This window comes from Equus caballus, chromosome 14 (genome assembly GCF_041296265.1).
Source record: "Equus caballus isolate H_3958 breed thoroughbred chromosome 14, TB-T2T, whole genome shotgun sequence".
Lineage (NCBI taxonomy): Eukaryota > Metazoa > Chordata > Mammalia > Perissodactyla > Equidae > Equus > Equus caballus.
In genome coordinates, this window is record NC_091697.1 from 76,832,526 (window position 1) to 76,859,899 (window position 27,374).

Sequence of the window (27,374 nt, forward strand, 5' to 3'; positions counted from 1 at the left end):
GTGGCCATGGATGTAGGAATTCTTTGTTCAGCCACGTATCGATGTGGTCTTTGCTGGGGTTAGGAAAAATACAAACCCAGTTGAACTGTATCTCAACCTCCTGGATATCTTGAAAATCTTGAGTAGCAGTGAGATTTAATCTATCCTTTCTACTTCAGTGGAATGTTAGATAAATGAAATCGCCTTAAACTGGTAAGTTTAATCAGGATCTTTAAACTTTTAAAAAGAAGGAAGAGGAAAAGGAAGAAAGAAAAAGAGCATGGATTTTTTTTTCCTTTTGGAAGCCTAGAAGGAAGTCTGTGGGCATATGGAAATCAGAAAACATAACTAAATGGAATTTGCTCTATGTTATCCAGTCTCTTTCACAATTCTTTTCTCTCTTCCTTTAACTTTCTTTGGATTGTGATTGTGAATTGATTTGCTGATGACAGTTTCTATGTTCGACTGGCCTAGGGACATGGGAGAAAAGGAGGAAGTACTAGATATCTGAGAGGAGAGAGAAAATGATGTAATGAAGCAGAAGAAAGTAAGAAGAAATTACTGAAAAATTAGGGGACCACTGAAATCTTGCAGCCTAATACTTCTTTGCCAGATTTGTTTTTGTTTTTGTTTCTTTTGAGGAAGATTAGCCCTGAGCTAACATCTGCTGCCAATCCTCCTCTTTTTGCTGAGGAAGGCTGGCCCTGAGCTAACATCTGTGCCCATCTTCCTCTACTTTATATGTGGGACATCTGCGACAGCATGGCTTGTCAAGCAGTGCCATGTCCGCACCCAGGATCTGAACCAGTGAACCCTGGGCCACCAAAGTGGAATGTGTGCACTTAACCATTGCGCCACTGGGCCAGCCCCCAGACTTTTTTTTATGGGCATCTTTACTCATCCTTAAGAAGGAGAACAGGGGTTGGCCCCATGGCCAAGCAGTTAAGTTGGTGCACTCCACTTTGGTGGCCCGGGATTTGCTGGTTCAGATCCCTGGCGTGGACCTGCACGCTGCCCATCAAGCCACGCTGTGGTGGCATCCCACATAGAAGAACTAGAATGACCTACAGCTATGTTATACAACAATGTAGTAGGGCTTTGGGGAGAAGAAAAAGAGGAAGATTGGCAACAGATGTTAGTTCAAGGCCAATCTTCCTCACAAGAAAATAAAAGGAAGAACAGGGCAGGCTTGTTGCTTCCCATGGTGTACATAGGCTACATTCTGGTGTCTGTGTAGGTCGAATACTTATCTTTTCATCAGGGACCTTTTTGGGAAATTCTGAGGATCTGTTTAATGGTTCATCGAATGCTTTGCTGCATTCCAAACCACTCTTGTTTTGGGTTGGGGAGGGAAATAGCTTCTTTTCAGAAGAGCAGAACCAGATTGGTTTGATCTGTGGCAGCTGTTGAGACCAGTATGGTGACACACCAGGAGACTCTGAAGGGGGCTCCCTCCCACCTGCTTCATCCCAGGGAGGTGTTGGGATCACAGAAGGCCTCCAGCCAAGTGTGTGCTTTATCTTCAGCCCTGACGAGGGACTGGGCCAGATGCTGTTTCCTTCTGTACAGGGACCTATCCATTTAAGCGGCAGTCACCAAATCCAAAGGTTTAAAAAAATAAAGAAGCAGCAGCAGCCATTTTCATATCCAATATTCAATATCTACTTTAATTAAAATGGATATCTACTTAAATTATTTAAAGAAGGTAGCTCTTTGATCATGAGTGCTCATTTCCAAAGATTGAAGACAGCAGAACTCAGCCTCCCCACATCCTAATTAAAGGTGATAGCCTGAATTAGCATGTAACTACTTGCTATGTTTGTCACATCACTAGTAAAAGTAGTTTCAATGCTCTTGTTTTTTCTTACTTACAGAGAATGCTCTCTCACAAGCAAAGAGCACAAGCTCTCCCTTTCCAGAAAAGGCTGGTGGATCTTGTGAAAGTCTGGAGGAATCCTGAGGGATAAAAATGGTGACAATTATTCAGAAACAGGGAAGGAACAACTTCAGAGTTTCCCAAGCATTTAAAACTCTCCTTCTAATCTTTGCTTGAAGGCTGATTATTTGATATTTGATGTCACTCACTTATTTCTAAAACAGCTGAATGGCTCTTGATAACCAGGCAGCATTGAAATTTGCAACTTCTTTTCTATTGAATTAATATTTGAGGAATTAGAACAAGAGAAAAATAGATGAGATTGGTTCAGATTTTTTCTGACTCCCTTGAAATCATACCAACAAGGAAATCCATTGTAGCGTGATGTAACCTCATTGGAACTGTGGTTTGAAAGGATGCTTTCAAGGGGAGATGGAAATTGCAAGAAGGAGTTTCTCTTTATGCCCTTGAAATAGTATCCCATGGTGAACTGAGGTTCCTGGGATATTACAGAAGTGCACAGAAGACTCAGGAAGATGTTTCTGGTTGGTTGGTTTGTTTTTGTGAGGCCCTTGACATTTTTCCCCCAAGAGGTGAATTGTTCTTTCCCTTTCCTCTGGTAACAGGCTCTACCCACAGAGGTGTAACCACGAACCAAGTCAGAAAAATATCCTCTGGACAGAATGGTTAGCACAGGATATGTTATCAAAGTAGGCCCAATTACGTTGCTCCTTAGGAATGTTCTAAATTGTAGTTGCTAGAGAAGTGCCCATTTCTCTGTTATTGTGTAGCTTAAAGAGAATGAACCAAGAGTAGCAGAAAGCCATGCTCCTTTTGCTTAGAGGAGCTGAAGATTAAAAAAAGCTACAATGCAGAGACAGAATCGTAATTGTATCTGAAGCCCTAGGTCCATATGTCCTGAAGGCCAGCTGTCCCCTGCTCTTTCTATAGTTTGATATGGGTCAATACAGTTCTTTTTCACTTAAGCAAATTTAGTTTTTGTCATTTGCAACCAAAGACTCCTGACTAAAACAGTGACCTCAAATATATAAGTGTTTCATCCTCTGCTGCATTGCTTTTGAATTATTTTCTCTAGCACATCAGCTCAGAATGCTATATGGTGAAAAGTGTAATGTCTTGGTATTTTTCTCTTGCTTCGTGTTCCTTCTGGCTGCCTCTGGAAGTGGTGCTTGGGGTAAAGGCTGAACTTGTATAGGTAGGACCTGAGTTTTTGTGTTTATTTTAAAAGATTTTATTTTTCATTTTTCTCCCCAAAGCCCCCGGTACATAGTTGCATATTTTTAGTTGTGGATCCTTCTAGCTGTGGCATATGGGATGCTGCCTCAGCATGGCTTGATGAGTGGTACCATGTCCCCAGCCAGGATCCGAACTGGCGTAACCCTGGGCCACAGAAGCAGAGAGTACAAACTTAACCACTCGGCCACAGGGCCAGCCCCAAGGAACTGAGTTTTAAGCACCTGCTGAGAAAGATAATCTCCCCTTTGTCCACGTAGCAGACACTGCCAATGCCTTTCCCACATCCTTCTGACCTTACTATTTTGGTGTGCTCCAGCCTCTTCTAACTCCCATATCTGCATCTCTGTGCCTAAAAGCTTTTTCAGGCACTGCAGAGAGCCATTCTTCTCATGTACACATATACTGGAAGTTCAGAGAATTAACAACCTCAGGAGCAAGCCTCAACTGACGACGATCAGGAGTTTGTATGAAAGCCCCAAGGTCCCTGATCTCTTAGGTAGCATAACTTGGAGCAATGTTTTAGTCATTTCTCAGTATTTCCCCTTAAGTTTGAGCTCCAGTTGCTGACTCTGGGGGATGACTTAAAAATACACTCTGTATTGTCTTCCTTCCCTTCCAATTGTCTCTTCTCTAGTTTCAACCAGTGTTTCCTCCACCTCCTAATGAAGAAACTTGCGCTTAGATCCTGGTCTCGGAATATGCTTCTGGGAGAATCCAACCTAAGACAAAAATTGAGAACCAGAAATAAAGAATTCCTTGTCTAGAGAATGTGGTTTGAGATTCTCAATCTAGGGATCTGAAACTTATTCTAAAATCAAGAAATTTTCAAAAGATAAGGGAATAAGAAATAGTTTTGTACCAGAAATAAGCCCTTACTTTTATGATCAAATGATTTTTTGGCAAAAGTGTCAAGACAATTCGGTGGAGAAAGAATGGCCTTTTCAATAAATGATACTGAGTCAGCAACACATCTGCATGCAAAAAAAGAAAAAAAAAGGAAATTACACTCCTATCGCATACCATATACAAAAATTAATTCAAAATTAATCAGAAACCTAAATGTAAGAGTTAACACTATAAAACTCTTAGAAGAAAACATAGGTGTAAATGTTTGTGATTTGGGATTAAGCGATGGTTTCTTAGACATGCCACCAAAATCGCAAGCAACAAAATTAAAAATAGATAAATTGGACTTAAAAATTTTTTAAAAAAACCTTTGTGTTTCAAAGGACACAATCAAGAAAGTGAAAAGATAGCCCACAGAATGGGAGAAAATGTTTATAAATCATATACCTGATAAGGAACTTTTATTCAGAGTTTATAAATAATTCTTGTAGCTCAAAAATAAAAAGACAAATAATGCAACTTAAAAGTGGGCAAAAGACTTAATAGATAGTTCTCCAAAGAAAATGGAGAATGGCCAATATTCCATAAGAACAAATGGCCAACAAGCACATGAAAACATGTTCAAAATGGTTAGCCATTATGGAAATGAAAAGAAAAACCACAGTGAAATACCTCTTCATACCCACTAGTATGACTACAATCAGGAAGATGTACAATAAACGTGTTGGTGAGGCTGTGGAGAGATTGAAACCCTCATACATTGTTGGTAGGAATATGAAACGGTACAGTCACTTTAGAAAATGGCTCGGTATTTTCTTAAAAAGATAAACATAGAGTTACCATATGACCCAGTGATTCTTTTTCTAGATATATACCTAAGAAAATTATAAACATATGACCATGCAAAAACTAGTACCCAAATATTCATAGCAGCATTATCCATAATATCCCAAAAGTGGAAACAGCCTAAATGTCTATCAACTAAAAACTGGATAAAAATAGGGAATATTATTTGGTCATATGAAAGGAATGAAGCATTGAGGCATGTGTCTCCAAGGTTTACCCAATATGGATAATCCTTGGACATGTATGACATGAAAGAAGCCAGACACAAAAGGCCCATATTGTATGATTCCATTTGTATTAATTATCCAGAATTGAGTCAGAAAGTAGATTATTGGTTACCAGAGGAGGCCAATAGGGAGAAACTGCTAATGGGTATGGGATTTCTTCATGGGATGATGAAAATGCTCTGGAATTAGATAGTGATGATGGTTGCACAACTCTGTGAATATACTAAAAACCACAGAATTATACAATTTAAAAACTTTTTTTATGGTATTGAATTAGATCTCAACAAAGCTGTTAATAAAAGCAAAACAACGACAAAAGAAATAGTTTGGGTTTTACAAATCCCAAATGCAAAATTCAGGAGGGGAGCATTTTTGTTTTGTTTTTTTTAAATTCATTTGCTTACTTATTTTTTCAAATGGCAAGTCATAGGAGGAAAACTATTTAGATAAAGCTCTGAGAATTCAGAAAGAAGTTGTCTAGATGAATAGTTAACTGCTGATCAGATGTTTCTCAGCAGAGAAGCTACATGAAAGAATTAAATTTGCTGGAGAAACTGCAAGGCAATTCTGAGGGAAAAGAGTTTCCTAGCTTTGAGTCAACCTATACAGCTAGCACTAATCTAAGCAAACCTGGGTTCAAATCCTATCCCCGCCATTTCGTAGTTATAGGCAAGTGAGTTGGCTTCTCTAGAATGCAATTTACTAATTTATTCAGTGATAATAATTATCCTGACTTTCAGATTTGTTTTGCCAGGAATGTTGGATGAACAGATACTATATGAAGGACATTTTTGTGTCACTAGTGCCACAGTGATGTAGAGGACAGATAAACTCTCTCCCTTTATGGAGCTTACATTATGGGGAGGAAGATGGACAAATAAAGTAAGTAAATAAACAAGACAATTTCACTGTGAAAAGTGCTATGAGGGAAAGTAAGAGGATATGTAGCATTGAGTGGTGGCTGGGTGAGGGATGATTTTAGACCAGGTGGTCCAGGAAATCCTCTCTGAAAAGGTATTTGAGAAAAGGATGGAAAAATAAGGAACCAGCTAGGCAAAGATGTCCAGAAAACTTTCTAGGCTAAGAGAACTTTGAGCATCAAGACTGTGAGAGAAAAGAGGGAAAGTCACAGAAAAAGAAGAGGAGAGGCATGTTCAAGAAAGATCAACCTGGCCAGAGCATTGTGAGGGGAAGTTACCAGGATTAATGTTGGAGGAAGGCACAGACCATATAGGCCCAGGCCCAGGGACAACATGTGGAAAAGTTTAGCCTCTGTGTTTAACAAATGGTACTCATTATTACTAGGGCATAGTAAAGCCATTCTCCAAAGACTAGATTTCTCTTAAGGGATGGAACAGAGAGTATGATACGGCTGTGACATCCTTCTCCATGTAGACAGCCGGGGATGACCTGATTGCTCTACACAGCAGGCCAGTGACCCCTTTCTTCCTTCTCCAATCAAGGTGTATTCCTCCCAGAACATAGACTCCATCAAAAGAGGACAGGCTTCTCAGGAGAGGAGCGTGTAGGAAATGCTCTGGCCTCCCTACTAGCAACTCCATTAGTGGATGTACTTTGTGTCATACTGTGCAAAATGCATGCTTTCTCTTTTCAATTAAAATTGATCAGCATGACTAATACTAAAGGGCCTGGTGCTTTAAATCCACTAAGGATTAGCATTTGGGCTGTGTGGGAGGCTGAAACACAACCATAGACGTTCTCACACAGTATTGCCCTAGATACTACAGAAAAAGCCCCAGGAGATGGGGTGCAGGGAACTTAGAAATGAAGACAAACCACTCCTGTGTCTTTGCATGTTTCTTGCTGCTACTTTGGATGATGGACTGCTCTCACTTGGAGGACCAATTATTCTCTATGAATCTCAGGTTGACATGCTATTAATCCAAAAAGGAAGTACAACCCAGTATTGTACTTACTATAATGATTTGGACATTAGAGGAGGGGACAGTGACACATGTTCATATATATAAAATGAAAAACTCCCTTATCTTTTCTCTTTTTTTTCCTGCTTTATCTCCCCAACCCCTGGTACATAGTTGTATATCTTAGTTGCAGGTCCTTTTAGTTGTGACATGTGAGATGTCCCCTCAAAGTGGCCTGATGAGCGGTGCCATGTCCTTGCCCAGGATGCGAACCGGTGAAACCCTGGGCCACCGTAGCAGAGTGCACAAACTTAACCACTCGGCCACGGGGCCGGCCCCTATTTTCTTATGTACAATATATTGAAACAATTTTGCCCTTCCAGCTACTAGCCATACTGCTCCAAGGAAAGATTCATTCACGCATTTCTTGCTTTTGCTGAGGTTGTGAATCAGAAGTGAGAGCTAGTATGCCGGCTTTGTCATCTCTTTTAATTTACCCTTCCATGAACTGCAAGACAGGAGAAACAAACCTACATATTATTGCGTGTTTGGAGAAACAAGATTAAGATTAGAGGAGGACGCAATGAGGAAGAGGATGTATTAGTTTCATCTTGGAAGATTAAGGCTTGGAAAATCCTAATTCCTTCAAACAGTAAATCTGAAATAACTCTTCTATGCTGCATACTGAATCTAGAACTGAGGCTAGCCAACTATGGATACTTTATGAGAGTATATCTTAATTGCATTAACTTATTAACACCCAAAAATGTATATACCTGAACATAGTTTCTGAGAAATATATACTCTTCTTAGAATCTTTGTGCAGTAACTAAGTTTCATCACAGCATAATAGTGTTAATTTTACAGACTGAATTTCCAATATGACTTGAAGATGCAATTGTGGTGGTCATATTTCATTACGTTATTAGCTGTATAGATGAAAGTTGCTGGTGTAGTAGAATTTTCAAAAATGGATGCATGGATGGAAGTATTTGGTAAAAGGGTTATTTTCAAGCAATGGTCTTAGGTAAATGAAGGTAGTGACAGTCTTCTTAAGTGTTTTCCAAGCTAGTTTTAACTTCCTTTTCTGTGGAAGCAACCGCTAAGACACAAGTAGAAACTCTGCAATCACAAACGATTAATGGTTTTCTTCCTTAACTGAATGTGGTCCATGGCATGGCCCAGGAGCACACAAGGGTAAGTCAGCTCTGGGCTCTATTCAGATTATTAGAAGCATCTCAGCTGATCTTCTGCCGTATCCTCAAAGTGACCTTTCTTGTGACTCACATTTGAAACAACTTATGAAAACAGTTCCATATGTCAAACTTCATTTCATTCAATTTTCTCGTGGTTGAAAAGTGACACTAAAGATGTTTTGTCTTTCAGGGCATTTTCCTTTGGGAGCCAAAGACCTGATGATATATAATCCTTCCTGAAGGTTTTATGGCATGGCTTCACAAAGCAAACATTTTTCCCCCTTATTTTATATCACCCTGACAAACAGAAATGCTGAGCCATTTAATTACAGAGCCCGCCTGACACATCCAGAGAGTCAAATATTCTGGCGGCATCTAGCTGAAGGGGAAAAATGCACTGAATCCCAGAGTTACTTGTCAAGACAATGACACCAAGGAAACTAGTAAATAATCTGACGGGCCCAACTGTGGATGCTATGGTGTGCCAGAGTGGTCCCTGCTTCCTTGTGTCAGCACCATTAGCCTTGCAGTGTTGCATCCCACGATGGTGATACTTTGAGCTTCAGGCTGAGTAGCCAGGAGATGATGGGCACAGGTCTGAAGAACAAAAGTCAAGCCACAGGTCCATATGTCATGAGGTGGTCTGTTCTTTATAAAAATTTCCGGATCTAGAGCTTGCACTCTTAATTCTCAAACTAAGTCACAGAAAGAATCTGCACAGATGCAATTGAGTATTCCTCCCTCAACTCCAAGATGTGACAGACAACCCCCATGACCATGCATGAGTGCACTAAGACATAATATCCTGTAGTGTTTCAAAGCTCAAACACATAATCAAAATATGTCAGGTCACCTTTACTTAATGCCTTTTCTTCCCTTTAGAACATTTAATCCCTGTGATAATTTCCAGTCCATTTTATAGCAATAGCTAAAGTACGAAAGTCACCCTCTTGAATAGTTTTTGTTTGTGTGCTTTAAAGTTTTCTGTCTTTTTCTTTCTTCTGTCAATCATACAGCAAAAAGAAAAAGAAAAAAAAAGTCACCTACTATGAAGCAGTCACTATTCTAAGCACTGGAATTGCAGTGGAAAAGATTGACAAGGTCACTGTTTTTAAGGAAATTACATTCAAGTTAAGGGTTGGGGGAGAGAAAATAAATGTGTAAAAAGATAAATAAGATTATTTTGGTTGTAAATGCTCTGAATAAAATAGTTTACAAGGTGACACGTTGTCAGAATGGGGATGTTCTCAGGATGGCCACAGAAGTTCACTTTGAAGGGATAATTTTTAACTTGAGATATGAACGATGAAAATGACAAAAGAAGGCAGCCATGAAATATGTGAGTGAAGATTGTTGCAGAAAGAGGAATAAGATGTGCAAATGCCCTAAGACAGAAATGAGAGGGTGGATGAGCTTTATGGAAAGAAGGGTCCATGTGGCCAGAAAGTAATGAATGAAGAGTGGAGTGGACAGAGATAATCTTGGGGAGGTTTTCAAAGGTCATATCACGTAAAGCATTGTAGGCATATATTTTGAAAAGGAAAAAGTAAAACTGTCTTTACTGGCAAAAAACATGATCCCATATGTAGAATATCCTAAAGAATTCACACACAACCTAGTAGAGCCCATAACCAAATTTAAGAAAATAGCAAGATGCAAGATTGATGAATACTACATTTCCATGTGCTAGGAGAGAAAAATCCAAAGTGCAATCAAGAAAATTACATTCAAAATCGCATCAAAAGGATTAAAGTGCTTAGGAAAATTTTTGACAAAAAAGTGCAAAACCTGTGCATCGAAAACTAAAAAATGTTGCTGATAGAAATTTTTAAAGATTCATACAAATTGAGAAATATGTCTTCTTAGAGAAGAGGAAGACTAAACATTTCTAAGATGACAATTCTCTCCACATTGATCTATATAATTCAGTTCAGTCCGTCTCAAAATCCCATCAAGCTTTCTTTTAGAAATAGACAAACTGTTCCCAAAATTTATACGGAAATGCAAAAGATGTAGGCTAGCCAAAATAATTTTTGAAAAATAACAAAATTGGAGGACATGCTACCTTTTTTCAGGTAGTGGTGGCCTCAGAATAGACATTTACATCATGAAACAGAATTAAGAATCAGAAATATATCAGAATATATATCCTTATATTTACAAATACTTATTTTTGACAAAGATGCCAAGGAAACTCAATGGGAAAAGAATTGTCTTTTCAACAATCTGCTGGAACAACTGGATACCCATATCTAAAAAAAAACGAAAAGAACTCAAGTCCTTATCTCACACAACACACAAAAATAAGCTCAAAATGGATCATAGATCTAAGCGAAAAAGCTAAAACTATACATCTTTTAGAATAAAATATTGCAGAAAATCTTTGTCAATTTAGCTTAGAGAAATATTTCTTAATTATAACACTAAAGTTAGTCATAAAAGAAAATATTGATAAATTGGACATTATTGTAAAAATAGGCTCTGCAAAAGACATCATTAAGAAAATAAAAAGGCAAGTCACACAATGGGAGATAATATTTTCAAATCATATATCCAATAAGTGTTGTGCATCTTGTATAAATTTATAAGAACTCTCTATGCAGTAATACCAACACTCAACTTTAAAATGGGAAAAAAATTACATATAAATGGACAATAATCACATGAAGAGTTTCTCAACACCATTAGACATTAGAGAAATGAAAATTAAAACCACAATGAGACAATGCTATACATTTACTAGAATGGTCATTAACCAAAAGACAGACAGTTACAAGAGTTGGAGAACACGTGGAGAAACTAGAAGGCTCATCCATTGCTGGTGGAAATGCAAATTGGCACAGCCAATTTGGAAAACAGTTAGGCAGTTTTTAACAGTGTTAAACATATACTTACCATATGATCCAGTAATTTCACTCCTAGGTATTTACCCAAGAGATATGAAAGCGTATGTCTACACAAAGATTTTTTCACCAATGTTTATAACAGTATTTTTCATAATAACTCAAAACTGGAAACAATCCAAATATCTATGAACTGGTGAATGGATAAACAAAATGAAGTATATCCAAAGAATGGATTACTATGCAGCAAAAGATCAAATTACTAATTCATGCAACAACATAAATGTGCCTCAAAACCACTATGTTAAATGAAAGAAGACATACACGAAAGACTACATATTGTATAGTTCCACTTACACGAAATTTCTGGAAAAGGCCAATCCATAGCTATAGAAAGCTGGTTAGTGATTGTCTGGGGCTGCAGGCAGGTGTGAAGCTTGACTAAAAAACATGCATGAGGGAAATTTTTAGGGTGACAGATATGTTCTAAAACAGGATTGTGGTGATAATTGTACAACTGTATAAATTTACTAAAAATTGTCCAACTTTACATTTATAATGGGCAAATTTTGTGACATATCAATTATACCTCTATAAAGCTATTGAAAATATCACAATGGTATCATTGCCTGTAGTTATAATTATAACCCAAATGTTAAGTATTAATTAAATTATTTTCACCAATTTGAGTTTCATTTTCTAAGACAAAATCTCAATTAAACGCTTTACCCTTATTCACTATGATGTTGATGTCCCTGCTTTATGTGATTTCACCTGAAGTGGCCTTTTTCAGCACCAATTATCCTCAGATAATGAAGAAGTTTTATATGCGTATTACTTCATAATGTGCTGTATCAGTTAGGAATAGTTTAAAATACGAGTAACATAAAACTCAATTTACAGCAGTATAAAATTAAGTGAAGGTTTTGTTTGTTTGTTTGTTTTATACAACAGGAAGCTTGGAGGTAGGTGGCTACTGGTTGGTTCAGAGGCTCAACACCAAACAAGATGGTTGCCTCAGCTTCAGGCATCATATTGTGTTTAAAACAGCAGTAAAAGGCGAGAAGGAAACACAAGAGGGAAAGAAAAATTTCCCCAGGTAACTCCACTAAACTACTGGTTACATTTCATTAATCAGAATTGAATAACTTGATCACCTCTGGCTGTGGAGGAGTCTGAGGAAGAGGATACAGCTTCCCAGACTATAATGAAGATGGAAATGGAGGAGAAGATTCAAAATATGTCAACCAGCAATAAAAAGTGACTGTCCCTTGAATCAGTAATGTCACTTGGGGAACATCAGAACAGGAGCTAATTGGGTGAGGATCAGCTCCCAGGATATAGGACACTGTTGGTAATTCAGGTAAGAAATGAAAAGGGAACAAAAATGTAAAAGAACCTCCCTTTGTACCATTTCTGCCTTTAGAAATATGATTACATGAGGAAACCAATCCTAAAAGGTTAATCTAACATTATAATTTTATATATGAAGAACTTGTGATCCAAAAAGATTACCTGATTTGCCTAAAGCCGCCCAGTAAAAAACTAGCAGAGCATGAAGGCCCCTCCAGGTGTCCTGAATCCTGGTTTGGTGCTCTTACTGTAGCATCTAATAACTTTGTTCCTTGTTTATTTTCTTATTGTCTTTACTACTAGATTGTAAGGGAATGACTATTTTCCTGCTGTTTTTTCAGCTCCGCTAGCTGTATCCACAGTTTGGAGCACATATATTCTTAGCAAATATTTAGCTGAGTCATCATATCATAAAGATAACGAGAACCCTCAATTATTCAAAGAAATGAATGAAAGAAAGCTATTATTGCAATGTTCAACTGTGGTATCGAGATTTTCTATGAACTACTGATAGTGTTTGCTGAGAAAATTCAACTCCTGAGGCATCTATTTTAAAGACCTTGTTCACTAATGTTCCTGGGATGATTTATTTAGAAGTACCACTTTTTTCTTGAGTTCCCAAAGAAATTGTTGAGTTCTCCAGAAGTCTCCTGGTAATTGCTGTTGGAGTCTTTTTAGGAAACTCGTTTGAAGAACATTTTCTGTTTCTGATCTAAGTTTCTTTTCTGATTCAGTGCAGCCTAAAGTTCAGAGCAAAGAAGCCACTCTGTTTTGATGTGATGAATATGAGAGAATCAGTCAGGCAAGTTAGAGAACACGAAATAAAAAGTGACTTCATCTTTTAGTCCCTGTGGTCTTCATGTAGCCATGCCACCTAGCACCTGGAATTAAAGACTGTTTCAGTCAAATGATAGAACACTGGCCTTGGAAGTTTGGAATGAAAGAATGGCCAATGAAAGCTAAGGCCCATGAACTTGGTTTTAAGGAGTATTTATACCTGAGAGAACGTGGTAGCAATGCTTAAGTTTGCAGACAAAACTTTTCCCAGTGAGTAAGTCTATAGCAGCAATTTAATGAGATGGAGAGAAATGAGGTGGGTTAGGTAGAGGTGAAGAATAGACATTTCAGTGTCAAACCAGCACATCTGAAACATTGCAAGTCAAAGGATCCTCCTCACCTTTGTTTTGGAATTCAAACATCCGCATTCCCTCTCAATGAAATACCTCTTTATAATGGCAATAATTTTATATGTTTCATTAGATAATTACTCAAACCTCATAAGAGATGGAAACAATTTAATTGGTTTAAGTTCTGAAACACTTGAGAGGCATCAATATCTCATGCAAATCTCTATCACGCAACGGACTTTATTTCCATAAAGCATCGGCAAGCTGTAATTAGATGATATCATTAATATTAACATTAAAAATGTCATCTCTGCACTGAAGATAAAAATACAAAGAAAGACCAGGCTTACAGAAGCAGAATACAAATTGGTACCTCAAAATAACAATCCACATTTCTATTTGAATATTATCCAAATCACTAGAATAATTAATCGTAGTGAGGAAACTAAATATCCAACATCTCCCCACTAGCCGAGCGCATTCTTGAAGGAAGGCTAGACTTAAAGAAAAGGTGGAACATACAGAGATGAGCCTGAAGGCCAGAACTAGGGCTGCTTTAAGTTGGGGATAATTAAACACTTCTTGAACTTAGTTTTCCATGTTGTGTTCATGATTCACTGGCAGAATCTTTTAATCATAAGGAATAGTCATCAAGTTAAGTGATAAAGTATGAACTCCCAGGAGGCACTCTCAAGCTTCCAAGATATACTAAAAGCCACTGTATTGGTTTTTTCCTTGGCTCATTTTCCAGGACTCATTTATTACCTCCCACTGAGCTCTTCTGGGTCAACACATGGGGTCCTTATTGGGAACACTGTATACTCCAGATCTTTTATCTTGAACCATCATTCCCCTTCTTGCCTGATCCTCTCGGACATAGAAAGCCAGATTTATATTGCCTACCTTGTGTATTACTCACAAAGTTTATTGGATACTGTTACTAGTGTTTCTTTCAATCTCCACACTCCTTAAACTCAAGGCGATACTAAAACATCTAGTGTTTTATTTACCTAGATTCCCTCCATTTCACTGGTAATAAGCCTGCCGTGCTTTGGGGAACTTTTCCTCCCCCATTTTCTGCAGCCATGATGGAATTTCCAATTATTCTCTCTTTCCTTTCTTGGCCAAGAGTGTCATGAGACAATGATTGGCACACTGGTAGAATTATTTCCTAATATTTTATATATGGTATTAGAAAGGAGATATTCTCTCTTTTCCACTGGATCGTGAACAGTAATATGTGTTACCAGACCTTTGACAGCCTGACTATGGCAATTTTGGGCCATGTCAAGCATTGGGGATGACATGGAGCAACTGGAACTTTTATGCACTGCTGGTGGTAAAATGGTGCAATTGCTTTGGAAAATATTTTGCAGTTTCTTAAAAAGTTAAATATATACCTAAAATATGACACAGACATTCCACTCCTGGGTATTTATTTAAGAGAAATAAAAGCATATATGCACACAAAAACTTGTACACAAACATTCAGAAGATCTTTATTTGTAATAGTCAAAAACTAGAAACAACCCAAATGTCCATAAAAAGGTAAATGTACAAAGAAATTGTCATGCACACACACACACACACACACACACACAATGAGCCACTAATCAGCAGTAAAAAAAAAAAACCTATTAATAACAACATAGACGAATCTGAAACAATTATACTGAGTGAAAAAAGTCAGACATAAAACAGTACATGTTGTATGACTACATTTTCACGCAATTCTAGAAAATTCAAATTAACCTATAGTTGCTTAGGAGGAGACAGGGAAGAACAGTAGAAAACTTCTGAGAGTGATGATTTCACAGTGTATACATATTTCAAAACATCAATTGTACACTTCAAATACATACAGTCTGTTGTGTCTTGTAAATATCTATTAAACTTTTGGAAAAAGAGAGAAACAGACAATGTTGTCATAAACTACAAAAGTTACTCCCAACAGACTTTCATCAAAGCAACTTCTAAGATATATATTTAAGTCCCAGAATTAAAGACTGAGATGCAAAGTACTGCCTATCACTATAGAAGCCAAAAATACCAGTTTAGGAATCTAATTACTTCCAGAGGGACACTGCCTCCTGGGAGTTTGAATCTAGATGTAATGACACAAAGAACTAGGGACAGTCCGGAACTCAATCTGGTTGTGGCAGAAGCAGCAGAGACAGAAACAGCAGCATCTGGGAAAACAGCGGCAGCTCTGCCTAAGGAGGCATTGGCATTGGCATTGGCAGTATTACTCATTGTCTAGTAGTACTGATGAAGTGGGGCCAATGGCGGTACTGGGGCCCCCTAACAGGGACAGTGCATTCAGTGCAGTGCGTGGCATTCCAACCAGCTCTTCCATACTATATTTTAGCAATAGTTCTCTTCACCTACCTTACTTCAGGTATGGTCATTTTCTAAGTTTTTTAGTCAGTCTTTCCTTCTAAGAGCTACTCATTACCCTTCCAATAAACGAGCGTTCTGCTGACATTAGAGAGGAAAGGTTAGGGATTAAAAAATATATGTAAAGGCCTGAGTGATCTACATACTGATTAGCTGACCAGTCAACTATATTTTATATATTCTATACTTTACAAATGAACAGCCAAACTTTGCCCACGATGAAAGTCAAACTGTGCTGGAGAAACATGTCTGTAGCTAGATGTGAAAGTGACAAGATAAGAAAGGTCAATAAGAGCAGAGACACGTTACTCATTCGAATGGGAAGCAAAGGGACTTGAGCTCTCAATCCCTCCTCTAGGATAGCAGGAATCCCGGAAACATATCTTAAAAGCAATGTAGTGGGGACAAAGTCACTGCCAGATATATATTGAGATTAGAGTTTCCTTTGGGGAAGTTAGACTTCACAAAGTGACTTGTTTAATCTCTAGTGGTCTAGACTTAGAAAGATAGGAAGCAAGGAGCTCACCCACATTGGGCCAGCCAAGCAGGGGGAATGTTGCAAGTTTTGCGAGTTCTTTGGTTTAGGAATAGAGGTTACTTCATGTTCCCTCTCTAACAAGTGAGGATTTTAATGGGCATTTAATTACTTGCTGTGAAATTGAAGTAATTTATTTTATGTGGAAGCACAATAAAAATCAGAGTGACATCTCCGAGACCAAGCAATGATATTCGTTTTGGCGGTACCTATTGATTCACTTTCTTAGTGTGTGACTTGCAAGGGAGCAATTTTCTTTTCCAAGACAAATACTCCGAAAAGTAGCATTAATACATTTAGGCTTCTAGAACACCAAGCAGAATACTTACAGACTAATGAAAATACTTGAGGAAATGGTGGACTTAAGGCCTTAAAGAAGTTTTCAGATATGGACAAATGTGATATTAGATAAGATGTTAAACACTTTTGGAAGCATATCTTCTCACCTCCGTCTCTGAAGATCCCCAATCTGTCCATTCTCTTCACCTTCCAAGCCCCTTCAACTCTTACTTGGATTAGTGGCAACTGGTTAACTGATTTCACTTTTGTCCACTGAAGTCCATTTGTCACAAAGACATCAGTGATCTCTTAAAAATGTATATCAGATTGTGTCACTTCCCTGCTTATAGCATTCGGATGGCTTCTCAATACATTTGGAATAAAATCTAAATTTCTTACCAGGACCTAAAATGCTCAAAACCATCCGGTCCCCACCTGACTGCCCATCTCAGCCCTTTCTATTCTTCTCTGTGCTAACTCTGCTCCAACCACACTGGGCTTCTTTCTGTTCCTTAATTATACCAAGCTCCTCTGTGAAGGCCTTTGTACAAGCTGTTCCCACTGACTGGAACAATCTTCCTCATATCCTCAAGTAGCTGATTCCTACTTATAACTCAGGATGCAGCTCGAATATCTGTCCCCACAGACGCCTTTACTGGCCACCCAGTATAAAGTATGTGCTATCACACAACTGTTTTATTGTCATCATAGCACCTATCACTACTTGAAATTGATCTTTTTCTTTGTTACTTATTTGTTGCCTGTTACCCCCACTAGAAGTAAGCTCTTAGAGAACAGGGATATTGTCTGCTTTAATTATCACTGCATCTTCAGTGTCTACAACAGTGTCTGGCACATAGTAGGTATTCACTAATTATATATTTTATGAATTAGCAAATAAATGAAAAGTAGAAAGAAGAAAGAATCCCAGTTACATTTATCATTACCTGGCAGTCTGCTTGCCGTGGAAATAGGACTAACTTATTTGCTACCAACTCTGAAGAATGATTGCTCCTGACCCCCAGTGGCAAACCACCAATGACATTTCTTAGAAGATTATCCAAAATCAAGCATTTCAATGCACACCATAAGTCTAGTCCTTTTCTTCAAATGCAAGTATCAGCTTATTATAATTAAATACCAGAGCTGAAAGAGATCTTAGTTATATAATTGAAATGTAATATTAATAACAAAAATAATAATAGCTAACATTTACTGAGTATATACCATGTTCTAGTCACTGTTCTAAGTGTTTCATATGTATCATCACCATATTTAATTCTCATTACCACTCCACAAATTAGGTACTAACATTATGTTCACTTACAGATTTTAAAAACCACTTCAGTAACTTGTCCACGGCCACACAACTAGTATGGGTCAGAAAACAGCTGGTGTATGCATACTACTCAATCTGAAAACTCTCCCTTCCACCTGGACAACAGACATAGTATTCAAACCAGATATTCATTTTCTGAGCCAGAACGGGATCTCCCAATTTTCATCAGCACAGTGCTCCAGGCAGGGCCTGCCCTCAGAGTGGTATTGGCACCCAGAGAAAACCTCAACCATTCTAATCTTAGAGATGATTTATTCTAACCTTCTTATTATAAGATAAAGAAATAAATGTCCAGTGAAGTTACATAATTTTTCTGAGGTCACATAATGTCAGGACTGGAAACTACTGAGTCACTGTACTCTTTACAAACCACCACAAGTAGTCATCAGGGAGTGGTAAACATCAGAGCTAGTGTATCGATTTGGGGAGTTAGAAAGAGCCACACCTAATGTGAAAAGACGGCTATGACCTGATATGGTACGCCGTTCTACTAAAGATGCCTGGAATCCTCCTAGCCACTCTTTTCTGCAGATATCTCAGACTCAAGTGACTTTGTCTTGTTTTGTTTAGTGCAGGAGAAAATAGGACCACTGAGTAAAGTATACAAATATTTACTGAACATTACATGCCCAGCGCCCTACTGGGTGGTGGTATGAGCTGAGATGAAAGCAGGTGAGATGAAAATTGGTCCCTGATCTCCTGCAAGGCAAAGCAGAATGGTTTTCTCCTGCCAAGCAGAGAAGATAAATGCAGTGCACAGAAAGTGGGGATATTATCCTTCCAGGAACTGGTAATGGCCTTCAGACGCGTAGGCAGCTGTATATAAGTTTCCAGATGAATTGTTTAAAAACTACTTAGGGTGTATCTTCTTTTCCTCACTTGTTCCTTTATTTGCAATTCTCCTGTTACCTTTTGGAAAGCATTAAGAGAAAGGAGCAAATCAAAGTGGGCAGGCTCTGTTTGAGTTCAGTTACCGAGTCAGCAAGATGAGCATAAGTGCATTTGGGATGGAACATGTGCAGTGCAGAGGGCACTGTTTGCTTTTTTTCCCCTCATAGCAACTAGTGCAGCCCACTCCTACCTGCCAAGACTCTAGGATGGGACCGTTGATGGATTCTAAGAGTCTGATTTATGACATCTGCTGATTGTACCCTGGCAAAGGAGAATTAAATATCTGCTAAAGCTCTAGAGACCAGGAAGCTTTTTCTGCTTACCTGGTGTTTTATCTCCAAAAATAACTGTAGAGGAAAATCTTGGCCTAATTTACTGGAACCATAACAAATACTTATTGGATGAATGCGTAGATCAGTTGTGCCTTCTTAGGAATCATTATTAAACCAAAAAGCTAGTGTAGTGTGTCTGTGCGCTCTGAATTCTAAAACAGTTTCTTGCAAACAATCCTCTCTGTAGCAAATGGCCACCTAGCTGGAGAGCGCCAGCTTAATGTAAATTCCCATCTAAGGTGGTTTCTCTATTCTCTTATAACCAGAAGGCAGTAAAATGAAGCCTGAAAAAAATTGTACAGCTATCTGACTCCAATAAAGAGAAGAAAAAGCCCAGATTGCCTCATTTTTTTTTTTTAACTGAGTAGACCTGTTATCCAAATTTATAGCAAGTTGCCAAGTTTGACAGAATGGCAAAAAGCCTTACCCCTGCCAAGGCTTCTAACCCACAGCAGTGTGTGTCACAAGGCAGGCAGGAGCAGGACTCCTTGCAATGTGTAAAACCAAAACTCGAAGTCCAGAGTGCTCGTGGTTCTTTGACGGACGCCTTGTGTCGGCTGCCATGACCACCCAGTGTCTTCTTGAGCCCAAGAGCTTCCCTGAATTCATTCACAAGCATTTTCTGAACACCTACTGGGGCCAGGCCTTGCATTAAGCTCCCGAGGATACAGCAAATCAGTCATGGCATTTGCTCTTGAGGTGCTCAAAATCTAGCAAAGGAGATGGACTTAAAAACAAGTAATTATAGTATATTGTGATAAATGCGCTGAAGAAATATGTTCTTCTAATTCAAGATGCTTTGGGAATGTAGATTAAAAAGCTGCTAGCTGCAGACTGAGCATATTTGTTTTTGAATATGATAAAAGGATTTGGAATCTTTCACAAGAAAAACACTTCTGTATCAAAATCGTTAACATGATTAATATTATAAGGAATCATCAGTAGTTATTATCTTATTATTATAGACTTATATTGATGACCAAACACTATGCTAATAGCCAAATTGCCACATTTTGCTCATAATTTAATAAGTCCTTACCATACAAATTGTCTTTACACTGAACTCATCAGGGGAACTTAAGCCATTCAAACATGGAAAACACAAAGGAATTAGTTTCTGCTATCATCATGAAAAGGGAGATCTGAGACAAAAAGGAGAGGAGCAAAGTACAGGAGTTTACTGCTACCAACCCAGAGGGCATAAAGAGTCAGGACAGGGTCAAGGATTGCCATCAGCCCCAACTCCAGCAACTCTGCAGCTATTGGACAATTTATTGGACAATTTATTTATGGTGCATGTATCTATTCCAACTGCTTCTCCCAGAACCATTGTGAAGATAAGGCAGAATTGGAAAAAGAGGTGGAAAGAGTGGCCAGATTCTATCACGTGGGATGATCTGGGTTCTCAAAGAGTTACAAGATAGCATGCCTGGTTCCTCCTCTGAGCTAAACCAACCATGTCATAGCTTGGCCAATTACAGCACGAGTTCCTTGGTACCTGGGCCATCCATGCAGAAGTCGATGTGGTTGTTAAATAAGCAAAGATACCTTGCTTGGCCATCCCAAGACCCAACAGGTCAGATAAGTGGAGTGCCTTCCAGAAACCGCTGAGAAAGCAAAATTGAGATTTCCTAAATCTTCTCCATTCTCTCTCCAAATTCAAATTGTTTTGGAGGCATCTTCCATTATAATCTTGGCATTTTTCTGTTTTGATATTGTAATATTATTTTCTATAGTTTAGGATAAGGATTACAGAGTCTACCTTTTCAGTCATATGTTAAAGAAATCATTTTATAAGTCCCATACAGATAGTAACATCAAACCGATTGTTCCAAGGAGCAGTATGAAAGTGGTGGATTCAGAATGGCTGTAGTAGTCAGAATTCTATTTGTCATTATCTAGCTCTGTGACCTTTACAGTTGCTTTAAATCCTCTTTCTTTTGATTTCCTCAGTAGTGAAATGTGGAATTTGGACTAGATTAATGTTCCCAAAATACAGGCTCATGGAACAGTGGCACATGGGTGATTTAAAAGAACACCTCAAGCTGTACTCCTGGATATCTGGGGGTAAGTTCCAAGATTCCATATTTTTCAATTTTTTAATTAATTTATTTTTTTGGTGAGGAAGATTGTCCCTGAGCTAGCATCTGTTGCCACTGTTCCTCTCTTTTGCTTGAGGAAGATTGTCACGGAGCCAACACTGGTGGCAATCTTCTTCTATTTTTGCATGGCACAGCATGGCTTGATGAGTGGTGTGTAGGTCTGCGCCTGAGATTTGAACCTGCCAACCTAGGGCCACTGAAGTAGAGCACGTGAACTTAACCACTGTGCCACTGGGCTGGCCCCAAGATGCCATATTTTTTAAGGCCGCACAAAAGATGGAATGTGCAGCTAGTTTGGAAAACCATGAGGTTCCTTTTACCTCATGTTTCACCCTTGTCTAATAATAGTTCCATGAGATCGACATACATGAAAAAGAACCTAGGAAGAAACAGGTAAATTCATATTTTTCAAAGTGTTAAATCCTCATTAAAGCATGGCTTTCTGAAAGAGCAGCAAGTAACTTGCATAGATTTCATGATCTTACTATTTAGCAAAATTATCTTCACTTGATCACAAATGGATAATTCCCTAATAAACTGGAGGCATGACAGTTAGTTAGATTTTAGACTTTTTTCACTTTAAATGAAGTATTAATAGCTAAAATATTACCTGTTTTTTTGGTCACAGTCAAAATAAAATTGAGAGCAAAGCAATTAAGCTGAGGCTTATGATGAGGACGGAGTTTTTAAAGCCAAAGGCATTCCCGACCAGTGAAGCAGGTGCCTTGATCAGCAAGCATAGTTAAGAAAGAAAATTGAATTCTTTGAAAATAATTTGGAAAGGAACTTGGAAACCATATCCAAACAATGCTCTTGGGCTGACATTTCAAAAATGTATTTGCTCTTTATCCTAATCACTTTGGTACTTTCATCAAAGGGAAGGCACGACATATGGGACAGAAGATATTCAGTGAGATGAACGAGTAGTCAGATGCGAATGGTTGGAAAAGGCCCAGAGATTACAATCTGGCTCACCTTATACATCCAACCTCAGCTCCCTAAAGTCTCGTACGAGCTGTCATTTATGGAGAACCAGTGGTAGAAGAGGCACTGCGGAGCTTTCTACAATCCTCAGAGGAACTCTAAGGAGACTGATGCCCAGAAAGATGAACTGTTTTACACAAGGTCTCAGACCTGCTAAGAGATGGAGCTGGGATTCAAACTTAGTTCTATCACTTCCTGTGCTTCTGAATTCAATTCCCTCCTGACCATTATTCTAACGCTATTTCTGCCCCACGGCCGCCTGAGCACAATGTTAGTGTGTTCAGTGTCTTCTCAGCATGTTTCAGGGATTTACAGATGGAATTTCTCTGGAACAGTTTAACACCAATACGGGACTGTTATTGAAGGATTGCTCTTTCCTTCCTGCTCTTATTAGTATTGTTATTGCTTGTTTTCTCTGATACCCCATACAGCCCCCATTGCATCTGATTGCCTATTCCTTAGAAGACACCTAGCCATGCTGGAAAATAAGTGAAGAACATAATCTTTTCTTAAAATCTTGTCTTCTCTGCAGACTTGCACCATATGTTTAAAATCTATTGTTTTTACACACATAGTTGACCAATCAAAATGATCTGCAATAAGCTGCTTGGGTATGAAGTGGTCTTCGTACACTGAAACCACTGCTAACTGATAATGAGTCATTTTAGAGAATCCAGAACAAGCTCATCCTGCACTGATGAATGGCACAGGCTGGGACAAACAATGGCTGAGAGTAGAAAGCTGGTGAAAGGAGATGGACTGAACAGAATATTTTTGTCTTATGTCAACAGCTTCTCTTCCAGGAGGGGAAACAAACCACATTAAATGGATCCTTGATCCTACACAATATGAATCAAAACCAGAAAAAGTGCAGTGATTAGACATAGCATCAGTCAGTCAAGAACTGATATGGAATCGGTCAGTGAAGCTTGGGCCCCAATAGCAGAGCATCTGAGCCTGTTGTGCGTTTCCTGCCCCAGGTGGACAAATCCTCGTTCTGCTGGAGCTGCGGCTACTGCAGCCCATTTTCTCTCTTCTCCTCCCGTTTTGGGCCTCCACTCCACCCTTCAGCCCCTCTTTGAGGGTCATCTAGGGGGTTAAAATTAGCACTGGAGGATCCTACAGAGGAGGAGCTAGAGCTTAGCCGGTATCTTGAATGCAATCTTCTCAGGAGCAGTCTCCTGCCTTGCCCAGGGCTGCCTGCAAGGATTCTAGAAGGCCCTTCCCCAGCCTGGGGCCTCTGGGGAGCTGGAGTAGAAGAGCCTTGGGGCTAGGCTTTGTCTGCCTTGGACTGAAGCCTTTTTCCGCAGGTGCGGATCTGGCACAACGTGTGATCCTGGGTGCCACCAGCGGCAGCAGGAGCACGCTGCTTCCTCCTGGGAAGGCCATGGAACCTGCAGACTAGAGAAGCCTGCGCCCCGCCAGTCTCTGATGCCAGTTCCGTTTATTTCCGTGAAGCTACTTAATGAGATTCTTCATGCATAAAATTAATTTTTGCCCTCTTTTATCAGCTTTTACCACTAAAGGATTTACTTACGATTGTGTCAGATTTTATTTATATGTGTAATAAAGGGGACCCGAATCATAATGAAGGCTTTTATGGGTAATGATGAGAGATACAAAGGGAACCTGAGAGTGGGCAGCCATCCAGGCCCCCTTTGGATGTGCAACTGCATTATGCAGGAGATACCCCTGCAGAAATGCATGCGAGACCCTGCTTTCCCAGAGCAATACCTCAAGTCAGACCCTAATTTGTTGCTGAGGGAGAGGACAAGGAGCAGGTCTATTAATAAACAGTGCAAATAATTAGGCTTTATGGGAATTTGGTTGTTTTCTTACACACCAGATTTGCTCTCAAACCCTTCACACCAATGTGTCCGGTTCGGCAGCCAGCGGGTTGCTGCATTGAGTGCCACTGGGAAGCAGTTTGGAGTTGCTACCGGAGCAGAGCTGGACAATATGCTCCTTGGTAATGGTGGCCTTTGTTCACTGAGTGTCCCCTAAGGCTGGGCTCTGGGCCATGCCCTGTGCTAGCATGATGTCACCTAATCTTCCAGACAGCTGGTAGGGTAGCTATTGTCATTCTCACTTTACAGACAAGGAAACTAAGTCCCAGAGAGATTCCATAGCTGCCTAAGGTCACATACCAGTCTTCCCGGAATTATCTTCCCCCTGTTTTGGAAAGGGGAATTCACTCCCTTCCCCATGCTCCTCTCTGAGTCATGAGCCCTCCTCCTCCAGGCTAGAAAGGACTGTGGAGTGTGTTGAGAACAAGCACTAGACTGGACACAAGACACCTGACTTCTAGTTCCACTCCTATTTTTATTACTAAATGCTCTGTGACCTTGAGAAAATCACTTCACTTCTCTGGCTGTCACATTCTTTATTTTTTGAAAAATAAGATTATGATCTCAAGGAGCCCATTCAGTTTTAGCATTTTTATTCTGGGACACTCTCTCCACATAACTGACAATAGAGTATGTGCAAAGTGTATGTGTTAGCTCATAGACAGAAACTGAGCTCATTTTTCAGAGCTGAAATATTTGGAGCTATGCCACTGCACAGACAACAACAGGATGGTCTCTGGATTTCCAAAACTATGAGTGACTGCCAAACAGTCGTGCAACATCAGAGACTTTTTTCTTACTCACCGGCCTCTTGCCAACGCTAGAGATGAAGAATCATAAAAACAACCAAATTGAATTGCATGAGATGGCTAAGGAAACAACAAGAGATGAACACAATGGTACAGATTAGCCCTTTCTACTGTGGGAGCCTTGCTGTGGAGTCCCAGAGGCTACATGGGGACTTTATTTTCAGGAAAACTTGGTTCTATTGATATCTCACATTTCCAACAAGAAAAAGATGTCACTGGCCATTTGAATCACAGGGGGGAACTTCTGAGACACAGTCTGGCCTTTGTTGCCTACTATGGGTTCTATGTTTTCGACTCTGCAATACAAGGACCAGAGCCACAAACCTTTATCCATTCAACAAATGCTTTCTAAGATCCTACTGTGCTCTAAGCTCCATGTTAGGTGTCAAGGAGAACAAGAAAAGGAAGACACAGAGCCTTTCCCGAAAGTGCTCCCAGTCTAGTGGCAAAAATAAACAATTGCAATGCAAGACGATGAGGACCACAGTAAAGAGGGTACTGTGGATGTTTGAAGGATGGTCATCTAGCTAAACAGGGGTGGGCCGTAGGGAAAGGTTTTCACTGGAGTTAAGGCAGGAGGAAACAATTAATTCCAAGAAGAGTTCATGTGTAAGCTGAACCTTGAAGGATGAGTAGAAATTAGCCAGGCAGATGTGGGAGGAAGGTGTTCCAACAGAGAGAAGGGTAGAGGACTCTTTATTGATCACGCCCTACTGAATGGGAGAAAGGAATGTTTAAACAGAATCAGGATGTTCTTCCCTCAGAGGAGTTTTCAGGAATTGCACTGAGGAACGTTTAGGTCTCCAGTATTTGTAGCAGTCCCTTTCTAAAGTCATCTCTTTTCTTTTTCCTTCCTAGAGATCTGACCGAAATTTCTTTCTACCAATCTCACTGGGAATATCCTTCAATGAAAAAGGATCCAGAACTGTCATGTCTCTAAAAGAGAAAGGAAGACAGGATGGGAGAGGCAGAAGAATCTGAGATCCAGTCAAGCCTCAGCTATACCCAGGTGCTCCATGGAGTGAGGTCCCAGCTCAGTAAAGCCCAGGACCTATTCTCAAAAGAAAGACTCAAGAGCGGAGAAAGCAGAGAAGGAGCTTCCGAAGGTAGCAACATCCCTAAGCAACTCTTAGTCCATACATTGAATCAACAGTGGAAACAGAAAGTGTAGAGTGTAAAAAAGGCATCTTTACTCTCTTTTGAATTGTTAAGAAATAAACTTAAAAGACAGAAAATGGGCTGCTATGAGCTAACGGCTAGACCTGAGTAAAAGCAAGAATGAGAAGTGCTTTCCACATGTCTTTGTGAGGGGAGGAACAAACTGAGCATATGACTTGGAGCGTCACCCTCCCCCATCCTGCGTGACTAGAGATGGCGCCAGAGATGGGGAAGATGGGAGAAAGTACATGGCTTTCCTTTTTAAGTTCATGCTCAGCCACAAAATGTGAACTGAGCAGATGGAGGGAGGGTAAGGAGATGCAGTTTTGATTAACAATCAATACCATAAAGTTGGAAGAAGTATTTCATGGCACCACTGACAAATACCATCTTTATTTTGCCCTCCATGAACTATCTTATTACAAGAGTAGAAGCAGGGGTGATGAAAAGAAGTGGGGATCATGTAAAAGAGACTTGATGGAAATAAGAATAACAAAGCACTAAGCAATTTCTTGTGACTCACATGCAGAGAGAAAATGTTTTCATGAAAGAAAGCCAGAGGAGGGCCTCACGGGAAGTACTGTGAGTTTTTCTTTGGAGATTCCATTATTACTTTAATAGTTTTTTTCTGATTACTAAAGTGATGGAGGTCCTTTGTATAATATTTAGAAAGTACATGAAAGCACACAAAAGAAAATAAAAATCATTCACTATCTTAAAGAAAAGCATTATTAACATTTTAACTCTTAGAGATCAAAGAATTTTTTAAAGAGGAAAACAGAAGAAAGAAGTGGCAAAAAGCTATGAGATCTTTGAACTCTAAATTAGATGGCAGATAATTTAGTGACATAAAGCATTATCTCTATTAATGAATATATATTGAAAGACATAAATTCTTATCAGAAACTTCATTGCGAAAAGTAAAAATAATTGAAAAAGGGGATTTTGAGATGGTGGTCATTTACATCAAAATATTCACATAGCTTTATGATCAAGTGTTGTACACAACAGAGGTCCCTGCCTCAACCCATCCCTGAGTCTTGCTCTCTCTCCTTTATTCTATCCGTTATTCTTTCTCTTTTGGGTAGTCCAATATTGGTGAAAGTGACACATTGACTTAGCATGGCTCAGGGATAGGGTGAATATCAAGGAAGGAATGAGGGTCAGTGTCAAGAATGATTTTTAGGTCCGATCAAAATGTTACATAAATATTCGTCTCTGCACCCCCCCCCCGCCCCCCCTTGTACGTGTGGATATGAGCAGAACAA

At 39.3% G+C, this 27,374-nt stretch overlaps 1 long non-coding RNA gene across 1 annotated transcript; it reads left to right on the forward strand.

Annotated features, from left to right (window-relative positions):
- On the forward strand, nt 1-26,876 carry LOC111771800 (uncharacterized). Its single transcript, XR_011425148.1, has 5 exons — nt 1-192; nt 5,786-5,913; nt 11,908-12,316; nt 21,160-21,273; nt 25,807-26,876. It is a non-coding gene; the product is annotated as an uncharacterized lncRNA (long non-coding RNA).
- The last annotated feature ends 498 nt before the right edge of the window (nt 26,877-27,374 follow it).